This window comes from Capra hircus, chromosome 26 (assembly GCF_001704415.2).
Source record: "Capra hircus breed San Clemente chromosome 26, ASM170441v1, whole genome shotgun sequence".
NCBI classification, from domain to species: Eukaryota; Metazoa; Chordata; class Mammalia; order Artiodactyla; family Bovidae; genus Capra; species Capra hircus.
This window is the reverse complement of record NC_030833.1, coordinates 50,703,777-50,715,560: the sequence shown is the minus strand read 5'-3', so window position 1 is coordinate 50,715,560 and position 11,784 is coordinate 50,703,777. Positions and strand designations below refer to the sequence as shown.

Genomic DNA, 11,784 nt, shown 5'->3' with positions numbered 1-11,784 from the left:
AGTAGTTTGAGCATTCTTTGGCATTGCCTTTTGTTAGGGTTTGGTATGAAAACTGATCTTTTCCAGTCCCGTGGCTACTGCTGAGTTTTCCAAGTTTGCTGGCATATTGAGTGCAGTACTTTAACAGCATCATCTTCTAGGTTTGAAATAGCTCAATTGGAATTCCATCACCTCCACTAGCTTTGTTCAGAGTGATACTTCCTTAGGCCTATTTGACTTTGCATTCCAGGAAGTCGGGCTCTAGGTGAGTGATCACACCATCATGATTATCTGGGTCATGAAGATCTTTTTTGTAGAGTCCACCTCTTAACATCTTCTGCTTCTGTAAGATCCATACCATTTCTGTCCTTTATTGAGCCCATCTTTACATGAAATATTCCCAAATTTTCTTGAAGAGATCTCTAGTCTTTCCCATTCTATTGTTTTCCTCTATTTCTTTGCATTGATCACTGAAGGAGGCTTTGTTATCTCTCCTTTCTATTCTTTGGAACTCTGCATTCAAATGGGTATATCTTGCCCTTTTTCCTTTGCCTTTTACCTCTTTTCTGTACATAACTTCTCTTCTCTACATAACTTGTATAGAACATAACATAAGATATATAGAAGCTTCTATTCTAGACATAACTATATAGGAAAGTTGTAAATTTCAACCCTAGAGTTTCAAACATAAAACCTAGTTACCCTTTTCCTGGGCTTCCCTGTGGCTCAGCTGGTAAAGAATCTGCCCACAATGCAGGCAACCTGGGTTTCCCTGGGTTGGAAAGATACCCTGGAGAAGGAAAAGGCTACCCACTCCAGTATTTTGGCTTGGAGAATTCCATGGACTATACAGTCCATGGGGTTGCAAATAATCAGAAAAGACTGAGGGACTTCACTTACACCCTTTTACTATTGTGGTTCCCAGATCTTTCCAAAGGAATGTTTTTCCCCTTAATCATTTCAGCACCTTGCTGCTTTGGTCTGTATTTATTCTATTTCTTTCTTTATCTCTTGGGTAACAACCTCTAATTATTTTGTTCTTTTGACAGGTGATAGATAATCTAATTATGCACTTGAATTTCTTATGGATCACACAAAGATAAATTGTTTGTGTCTCATTATGTATCGATTCATGTACAATTTGCAAAGCAGTTGGCCCAGAGAAAGAGTTACTGCTGTTACAGTTCATTTAAAAGAGTATTCAGCAGTGTAAAGATGCTATCATTTCAGAACTGATAGTCTTTTAGAGAGATAGACTTTCACACACACACACACACACACACACACACACACACAAACACGTGTGTGCACCAGGCCTAACAATGCTAAATAAATGAATCATACTTAACATAGTTTCCTATAAAATATTTTTAGCTTTTCTTGGTAAGATGAACAAATCTCGTTAATTCTCATAGTTCACAGTTTGACAGTTTAGAAAATAAAATCTGTTTCTTTACATCACTGGGTTTTGTTGACTTCATATAAAGTTCAATAGATTATATAATATGAAGTGTACAAACAGGGTCTGTTAAATGATTTTTCACTGTCACAATTTACTTTGAAAACTTCTCCTTTGATTATAGAAGGCTTCTGAAATAATTTATTCAAAACTACATAAAAAGATTAACCATTGAAAGCAATGGTTAATGGAGATATTATTTACATTTTTACCAATATATTGTTTACAAAACAATGGCAGATTTTTAGTTTCAATTATTATGTCTTGAGGTAACAAATGGCAATTCTACATGTAATATTTTAAACAAAGATCCAAAGTTACTAGTTTGTGTGTCTTTTTATAAATTTTCTCATGGATGTTACCATATTACTAACATTATTTTTCATTTTTTAATGAGTGTTAATTTTTATTAAAGACTTAGATGATATAGACATATTGGAAGCATATACAATATCTGTTATATTCATTTCCAGGTAGAGCTAGTGGTATAGAACCCACTTGCCAATGCAGGAAAAATAAGAAACATGGGTTCGATCCCTGGCTCAGGAAGATCCCCTGGAGAAGGGCATGGCAACCCACTCCAGTATTCTTGTCTGGAGAATCCCATGGTCAGTGGAGCCTGGTGGGCTACCGTCCATAGGGTCTGAAAGAATCAGACATGACGGAAGCAACTTACTACTTATCATGCACTTGAGAAAAGCTTCACATATCTATCTCAATGAACTTCCCAAACTTTTTAGTTAACATAAGGTTTCCTCTTCCCTGAAAAAAATAACTTTAAACCACATTTCTAAATGTTTCTCAACTAGTTTAGTGCTTGATTATATACTGTAATTTTTTAGCTACTAGTTGTTATTTGGAGAAGGAGATGGCAACCCACTCAGTATTCTTGCCTGGAGAATTCCATGGACAGAGGAGCCTGGCAGCCTACAGTCCATGGAGTTGAAAAGAGTTGGACATGACTAGTGGCTAACACATACAAGGTCCATGAGGGAAATAATGGACTCCAATAATGCCAACTCCATCCAGTATATTTTCTGTAAGAGGGTTAGCGTGGTCAAACAGCAAATGTGAATACGGCGGCCCGGTTAGTTCCTTTGACACAGACACACTTGGTTGGCATTTTAGACAGAACTGCTATAAAGAAATGTATGCATTCCCATTTCTCAAAAACACTCTTGACTTCATTGTTTGCTTTTTCATCGCTTTGGATATAAGAAATACTTAGCTGTCTGGTTTACTGCTAAAATGAGAATAATACAACTGATTCTTGGCTTCAGTGTGAGGGCAATACTAGGGAGCAGTAGAGACTGTGGCTGTGTGGTGAATACCACTTGAGAGTGAAGCTCAGTATGCCAAATGGGCAAATTATTTAAGCAAAGAAAGAAACATAGAATTATTTGGGAGTTCTCCCAAGTTTTATATCTTCACAACTAATTAAAAAACTAAAGATAGTGCAGGCCAAGACTGTGTGGTCCATATAAAATAGGTGTATCATCAATTTGCCACCTTTGGTCTGTAGTATATAACAATGAAAAGTGCTCATCAGCACTGTTTACACAATATGTTCATGATGAGAAACCAACTTTTCTTTTATAGTTAGAGGTTAAGCTTGCTCCTCAGCTATAAAGAACTGGCTAAGCATGTTTCATTCATCATAACATTGCTAACTGCTTAGTTCCTAAGTTATGTCTGACTCTTATGAACCCAGGGACTATAGTGTGTCATTCTTAATGAAAGATGACTAACAATGATGTTTCCAGGTTTCAGTTCAATTCAGTAGCTCAGTCATGTCCAACTCTTTGTGATTTTCAAGCTTAGTCAATCAATATGCTCAAAATTCTCCAGTCCAGGCTTCAGCAGTATGTGAACCATGAACTTCCAGATGTTCAAGCTGGTTTTAGAAAAGGCAGTGGGACCAGAGATCAAATCGCCAACATCCGCTGGATCATGGAAAAAGCAAGAGAGTTCCAGAAAAACATCTATTTCTTCTTTATTGACTATGCCAAAGCCTTTGACTGTGTGGATCACAATAAACTGTGTAAAATTCTGAAAGAGATGGGAATACCAGACCACCTGGCCTGCCTCTTGAGAAATCTGTATGCAGATCAGGAAGCAACACTTCGAACTGGACATGGAACAACAGACTGGTTCCAAATAGGAAAAGGAGTATGTCAAGGCTGTATATTATCACCCTGCTTATTTAACTTATATGCAGAGTACATCATGAGAAACACTGGGCTAGAGGAATCACAAGCTGGAATCAAAACTGCTGGGAGAAATATCAATAACCTCAGATATGCAGATGACACCACCCTTATGGCAGAAAGTGAAGCCTCTTGATGAAAGTGAAAGAGGAAAGTGAAAAACTTGGCTTAAAGCTCAATATTCAGAAAACAAGGATCATGGTATCTTGTCCCATCACTTCATGGGAAATAGGTGGGGAAAGAGTGGAAACAGTGGATGACTTTATTTTCTTGGGCTACAAAATCACTACAGATGGTGACAGCAGCCATGAAATTAAAAGACACTTACTTCTTGGAAGGAAACTTATGACCAACTTAGATAGCATATTGAAAAGCAGAGACATTACTTTGCTAACAAAGGTCCGCCTAGTCAAAGCTATGGTTTTTCCAATGGTCATGTATGGATGTGAGCATTGGACTGTGAAGAAAGCTGAGCACCGAAGAATTGATGCTTTTGAACTGTGGTATTGGAGAAGATTCTTGAGAGTCCCTGGGACTGCAAGGAGATCCAACTAGTCCATTCTAAAGGAGATCAGCCCTGGGTGTTCTTTGGAAGGAATGATACTAAAGCTGAAACTCCAGTACTTTGGCCACCTCATGCAAAGTGTTGACTCATTTGAAAAGACTCTGATGCTGGGAGGGATTGAGGGCAGGAGGAAAAGGAGACGACAGAGGATGAGATGGCTGGATGGCATCACTGACTCGATGGACGTGAGTTTGAGTGAACCCCGGAAGTTAGTGATGGACAGGGAGGCCTGGCATGCTGAGAATAATGGGGTCGCAAAGAGTCGGACATAACTGAGTAACTGAACTGAATCTATCTATAGCATAGAGTAGAAGCTTAGGGATTGACCACAGGTCTAGTCATCAAGGAGAGTGTTTTGTTCTGCATTCACCATACTCTTTTTATTGAGATATAGTTTATATATGATCAGTTCACACATTTAGATGTTTAGGTCAATGCCTGTCTTACCACCAAGGCACTTAATATGTAAGACAGTTCTGTTTTCCCAGAAAGTTCCCTGGGTCCTTTCAAAGTCAGTATTCTCCATTTCCACTCACTTCAGGAAATCACTGATCTGAATTCTTGCACTGTATATTAATTTTGCATTTTCTATATTTTCAAATAAATGGAATCCTCACCTTGCACTTAAAATAATTATTCACTTGACTTTGTGTCTGTGAGATATCCATGTTGTCGCTTTTATTAGTAGCTCATTCCTTTTATTGCAGAGTGATATTCATTGTGCAGGTCTACCAGAATATATTAATTCTTGTTCCATTAGCATTTTTCCAATTACTGGGTATGATAAACAAGATTGCTATGAATATCTGTGTAGAAGTCTTCGTATGAACATATATTTTAATTCATTTTGAGTAGATGTAGGCATACCTTGGAGATACTGCAGGTTTGGTTCCAGAATAATGCAGTTAAGGAATATGACAATGAAACAAGTCACATAAATTTTTTGTTTTCCTAGCACATTATAGAAGTTATGTTTACAATATAGTCTATTAATTCTGCATTCAGTTCAGTTCAGTTGCTCAGTTGTGTCCACTCTTTGTGACCCTATGAATCACAGCACGCCAGGGCTCCCTGTCCATCACCAATTCCCAGAGTCCACCCAGACCCATGTCCATTGAGTTGATGATGCCATCCAACCATCTCATCCTCTGTCGTCCCCTTCTCCTCCTGCCCTCAATCTTTCCCAGCATCAGGGTCTTTTCAAATGAGTCAGCTCTTCGCATCAGGTGGCCAAAGTATTGGAGTTTCAGCTTCAACATCAGTCCTTCCAATGAACACCCAGGACTGATCTCCTTTAGGAGGACTGGTTGGATCTCTTTGCAGCCCAAGGGACTGTCAAGAGTCTTCTCCAACACCACAGTTCAAAAGCATCAATTCTTCGGTACTCAGCTTTCTTTCTAGTCCAACTCTCACATCCATACATGACCACTGGAAAAACCATAGCCTCGACTAGGTGGACCTTTGATGACAAAATAATGTCTCTGCTTTTTAATATGTTGTCTAGGTTGGTCAGAACTTTCCTTCCAAGGACTAAATGTCTTTTAATTTCATGGCTGCAATCACCATCTGCAGTGATTTTGAAGCCCCCCAAAATAAAGACATCTACTCTTTCCCCATCTATTTCCCATGAAGTGATGGGACCAGATGCCATGATCTTAGTTTTCTGAATGTTGAGCTTTAAGTCAACTTTTTCACTCTCCACTTTCACTTTCATCAAGAGACTCTTTAGTTCTTCATTTTCTGCCATAAGGATGCTGTCATCTGCATATCTGAGCCTACTGATATTTCTCCCAGCTGTCTTGATTCCAGCTTATGCTTCCTCTAGCCCAGTGTTTCTCATGATGTACTCTGCATAGAAGTTAAATAAGCAGGGTGACAATATACAATTTTGACATACTCCTTTTCCTATTTGGAACCAGTCTGTTGTTCCATGTCCAGTTCGAACTGTTGCTTCCTGACCTGCATACAGATTTCTCAAGAGGCAGGTAAGGTGGTCTGGTATTCCCATCTCTTTCAGAAATTTCCACAGTTTATTGTGACCCACACAGTCAAAGGCTTTGGCATAGTCGATAAAGCAGAAATGGGTGTTTTCATGGAACTCTCTTGCTTTTTTGATGATCCAGCGGATGTTGGCAATTTGATCTCTGGTCCCACTGCCTTTTCTAACATCAGCTTGAACATCGGGAAGTTCATGGTTCATGTATTGCTGAAGCTTGGCCTGGAGAATTTTGAACATTACTTTACTAGTGTGTGAGATGAGTGCAATTGTGTGGTAGTTTGAGTATTCTTTGGCATTGCCTTTCTTTGGGATTGGAATGAAAACGGACCTTTTCCAGTCCTGTGGCCACTGCTGAGTTTTCCAAATTTGCTGACATATTGAGCGCAGCACTTTCACAGCATCATCTTCTAGGGTCTGAAATAGCTCAACTGGAATTCCATCACCTCCATTAGCTTTGTTTGTAGTGATGCTCTCTAATGCCCACTTGACTTCACATTCCAGGATGTCTGGCTCTAGGTGAGTGTGAGTGATCTCAGAGCCAGGCTTCAGCAATACGTGAACCATGAACTTCCAGATGTTCAAGCTAGTTTTAGAAAAGGCAGAGGAACCAGAAATCAAATCGCCAACATCTGCTGGAATATGGAAAAAGCAATGTGAAATGAGAAATGTTTGTTTAGGTTTTTTGCCCACTTTTGATTGTGTTGTTCAATTTTCTGGCATTGAGCTGCATGAACTGCTTGTATATTTTGGAGATTAATTCTTTGTCAGTTGTTTTGTTTGTTATTTTCTCCTATTCTGAGGGCTGTCTTTTCACCTTGCTTGTAGTTTCCCTCATTATGCAAAGTTCCTTCACTGTGCCTTTAAGTTTAATTAGGTCCCATTTGTTTTGTTTTGTTTTTATTTCCATTATTCTGTTAGGTGGGTCATAGAGATTCTTGCTGTAATTTATGTCAGTGTTCTGCCTATGTTTTCCTCTAGGAATTTATAGTTTGTGGTCTTCCATTTAGGTCTCTAATCCATTTGGAGTTTATTTTTGTGTATGGTGTTAGAAAGTGTTCTAGTTTCATTATTTTGCATGTAGTTAACCAGTTTTCCCAGCACCACTTGTTGAAGAGACTATCTTTTCTCCATTGTATATTTTTGCCTCCTTTGTCAAAGATAAGGTGTCCAGAGGTATGTGGATTTATCTCTGGGCTTTCTATTTTGTTTCATTGATCTATATTTCTGTCTTTGTGCCAGTACTATACTGTCTTGATGACTGTAGTTTGTAGCATAGTCTGAAGTCAGGAACATTGATTCCTCCAGTTCCATTCTTCTTTCTCAAGATTGCTTTGGCTTTTCAGGGTCTTTGTGTTTCCATACAGATTGTGAAATTATTTGTTCTAGTTCTTTGAAAAATGTTTTTTTTTTAAAATATATTCTATTTTTGTTTATTTATTTATTTATTTTTTAAAAAATTGTAAAATCTTTAATTCTTACATGCGTTCCCAAACATGAACCCCCCTCCCACCTCCCTCCCCATAACATCTCTCTATGTCATCCCCATGCTTGTTGGTAGTTTGATTGAGATTGCATGGAATCTATAGATTGCTTTGGTAGTAAATTCATTTTCACTATACTGATTGTATCAATCGAAGAACATGGTATATTTCTCCATCTATCTGTGTCATCTTTGATTTCTTTCATCAGTGTTTTATAGTTTTCTGTATACAAGTGTTTTGTTTCATTAGGTAAATTTATTCCTAAGTATTTTATTCTTTTTGTTGCAATGGTGATTGGGATTATTTCCTTAATTTTCTGATTTTTCATTGTTAGTATATAGGAATGCAAGGGATTTCTGTGTATTAATTTTATATTCTGCAACTTTACTATATTCAATAATTTTCTGGTGGCATCTTTAGGGTTTTCTTTCTTTTAGGGGAGCTCTTATGCTTTTAATGAATGGAGAGAGGTACAAAATGCATCAATGCAAAAGAATGGTTTACATACTCATTAGCATAGTGGTTAATGTTAATTTAGGGATACACAATGTGTTAAACCTCAGTTACAAATTTTCCTGCAACCTAAGATAATGGAAAAGCTCCTTAAGTTCTTACTCACCACCTTTAAAGTTCTAAATGGTGTCTGGAAGAACTAAAAAATAATAGGTTCCTGTCAGCTGTGGTTAAGAACTCTCGCGAAACTGTTATGTCAGTGACACCAAGACTGTGAAGTTTCCTCAAGGGCTTTCTAGATTATCAAATCATAAACTTTAAAGATATTTCCAATAACATAGGCAAGTTGAGTGGCTTAATAGTTTAAAAGTGGAAAGTAGCTAAGATGTCTCATCTTAGAGAATTTTAAAACAAGGTATAAATACCATCTCTCTCCTACAGAGAAACTTTTTCAAGCATGGACATAACTTTGGATACTAAGGAAGCATCTATACTTTTCATAAAGCTTCAATAAACACCCCAAGGCAAAAGTGTTCAAAACTTTCTATTCATTAAAATGTCACTGCATTATCCTTTTAGAGGTATAGGTATGCTATGCTTGCAGTGAGTGGACGTTTAATTTATGTCTAGTTAAAAGCACCAGCTGTCAAGTTCAGCTTCCATTTACACAGGATGCACCAATAACACCTAGGGTAGTGAATAGTTCAAGTACTACATTTCCAACATAGTTTGCTTTTTGATTAGTTGGCACTGGGGCTCTTCTGCCTGTAGTTCTTCAGAATATTTTGAAAGAGGATAGAACTACCCTGAATATAGTCTTCAAGCAATATGGAGCCCTTCTGAAAGAGTTGTCTTCTTTCATAATAACATTTAGAGAAGGGAATAAAGACAGATGTTGCAAAAGCTGAGTTTCTTTCAAAAGAAGAATAATGTAGCATCTGGAACCTATGTTTTGTGATAAATGTCAAAAATTGCCAAGGCTTTCAATACATGTTTTGGTAAGGAAAAACCACTATATTGCTAAGGTTAATTGTGTAAAATACAATAGTATCTTAATTAAACAGAAGAATTCACCATTAATGGAAGAAAACCCATGATAAGGGAAGCATCCAAAGACTGGAAACCAAAAGGCTGGGTAATTTTACTAGCTTTAGAATACATCAACACATTTTGATTATCAAACTATTTTATTTTTTAAAACTGCAGTGTTTTAATGTACTTCTAATAACAACCCAATCTAAGGAGCCATGGAGGCGTATGAAAAAGACCTACCCAGTATGATGCAATTCTATTGTAGGGGTGAATTAATACTTCTGTGAGAAGGAACTGAATCGCCTCAGCATCAACAAATAGCCATTTTCTTTTACACAATAACTCATAATTTGATGACTAATTTCTGTTCGAAATTGGGCAGGAAAGGAACTACATCAGACCCAGAAACAATGATTTCACAAGCCACAGTCACTCAGCTCATGGATTTGTGATAATCTGCGGAAAATGTGCTTGACTAGTACTTGATTTCTTCACATCTGTAGAGGGGTTTGATACAATTACTTTTTTAAAAATCAACCTTAAGCTGCATACAGGCAGAGAGATCACAAACTGCCAGGAGGCCATAACAGTCTAGGGGAAAGTTGTGTTTCTCCTGTAGGGGCGAATTAAGCAATACTTCCTTGGCCTTCTTTCAAAGTAGCCACTTGTCTTCTCCTGAGGATAATGGGTTAAAATTTCTTGTCATCTTTCCTGGCAAGACCCAGTCATCTGTGTTAAAGAGACACCAGGAGGTGGCCAAGGGGTTTGTAAGCTTGTTTGCTAGCCCTATTCTCTGTAAGAGGCACTTCCTTGGGACATACTTCTTTGTGTGAGGGGGTCATGAACCACTTTGACAAGGGACTGTTCCTTATAACTTGGAAGGAATCAGCAATTCTAGAAGAAGCCATTGCCTTTGGTGCCTTAGCTTGTTCTGCTGCCTCTCTTCTGTGTGGAGAGAGCTACATGTTCAGGGAATCTTTGTTTCTCAGGTTCAGGTTTTGGTTCCACAGGCATACCATTTTTATCCTTTCCTTCTTTCTTCAGAAGCCATTTACACAGAACTTCCTTCTCACAATTTTCATCGGACATGCACTTTGCAAAACTTATACAAGGCTCATTGGCTTTGCAGACCTCCTCCACTTTATATAGGTCTTGATGGTTCTGGACAAGCCAATCCTTAGTAGTCAGGGAGTGGACAAGTGTTTCTTGGCCTCCAAGTGGTCGTTCAAGCATTTCAGATTGCCCAGGTTCTCCATCTGCACACCTTTGGCTGGTTACCCTGACAGTTGATAAAGGAATCAGACTTGACAAGCCAGTCATTCACATTGTAGGACTCCCGGAACACCTGGAACAAGAGCTTAAACTTCTCATTGGAGGTTTCATAGCTGCCATTCTCAGGCTTCTCAGGCTTATGGGATTCCTGGGGAGTTACCAGACAACCAGAAAGATCCATCTTAACTTGATCAAGAGGCTCTAGATTGCTAACTTTTTCAATTTCAATGAAGTAAGAACTGGTAGTGGTATAGCCATTAAGACTTTTCAGTAACTTGCTTTTTTAGAAACTACTTGTTGCTGACTCTTGTGGAGCCAGTTTTCTAAACCCTTTAGGTTGCCCCAGACATTATTCAAGAAACTGCAGGCTCTAGCAGATGTCTGACTGTTCTCCAAGGTCTCCTTTTGGTTGAGCCAGGCCTGGAGATTGGTGACCAAGGCAGGTTTGCTTCCAAGGAGCCATTCACTGAGAGGGACAGCTGTGGTGTTGGATGATGACTTCTGCTCTGGCAATGGGATATGGCCTCTCTTCTCTAAGAAGTACCCAATATTGATGAACTAGCATGAGCCATCAGGTGCTCAGGAATTTGAATGGTCTTATGAGACCCAAATGCGGTGATTGCCTGTAGCAGGGCAGTTATGTCGGCTTCAGTGTAGGGCAATTGAATCTTCAGGTTTGAGGGTCAGACTGCCCAGCCTGTCCAGGCATATTGAGACTTGACTGGCTACACTCCAGTTGATGAATAAGACCACTGAACTGGCCCAGTAACCAGTAGAGCTGTTGGGTCTGCTGCTGGAGTATTTTCTCTTTAAGCTGATAGATGAGATTTACTTGCTCATACAGCCACACCTCAGAGCTTTGAAGGCATTCCAGGTGGTGACTTATGCAGCAGTGAATCTGGACTTTGACCTCTTCGCAAATTATCTTTAATTTGCTGCTCGGCTGGGAGAACTCCACCAATTGCAAGCTCTAAGTCCCTCTGTGCATCACAAGACCTCGAAAGGGGTTCTCTATTAGTGGAACAGCCACTCTGGTCCTGTGAGGTACTCATTCTGCACCTTGTTTCTCCTCTCAAGCAAGGCCTCCGTGCATGACCTGCCCAGAAAGCAGGATGTTTCTTTATCCAGGCTCGGGTGAGAAAACTCCCTGGGCTTGCAGAGAGCATCCCGCCCCACCAGCACGTCTGGCAGTGCCCTAGAGTTTTCTATGTAGAGAATCATATAATCTGCAAACAGTGAGTGTTTTGTATTTTTCTTTTCCAATCTGAATTCGTTTTAATTCTTCTCTTATTGCTATGTCTAGCATTTCCAAACTCTGTTGAATAGTAGTGTGAGAG

At 38.9% G+C, this 11,784-nt stretch overlaps 1 pseudogene; it reads right to left on the bottom strand.

Annotated features, from left to right (window-relative positions):
* Nucleotides 9,667-11,499, bottom strand: LOC102178136 (annotated as a pseudogene).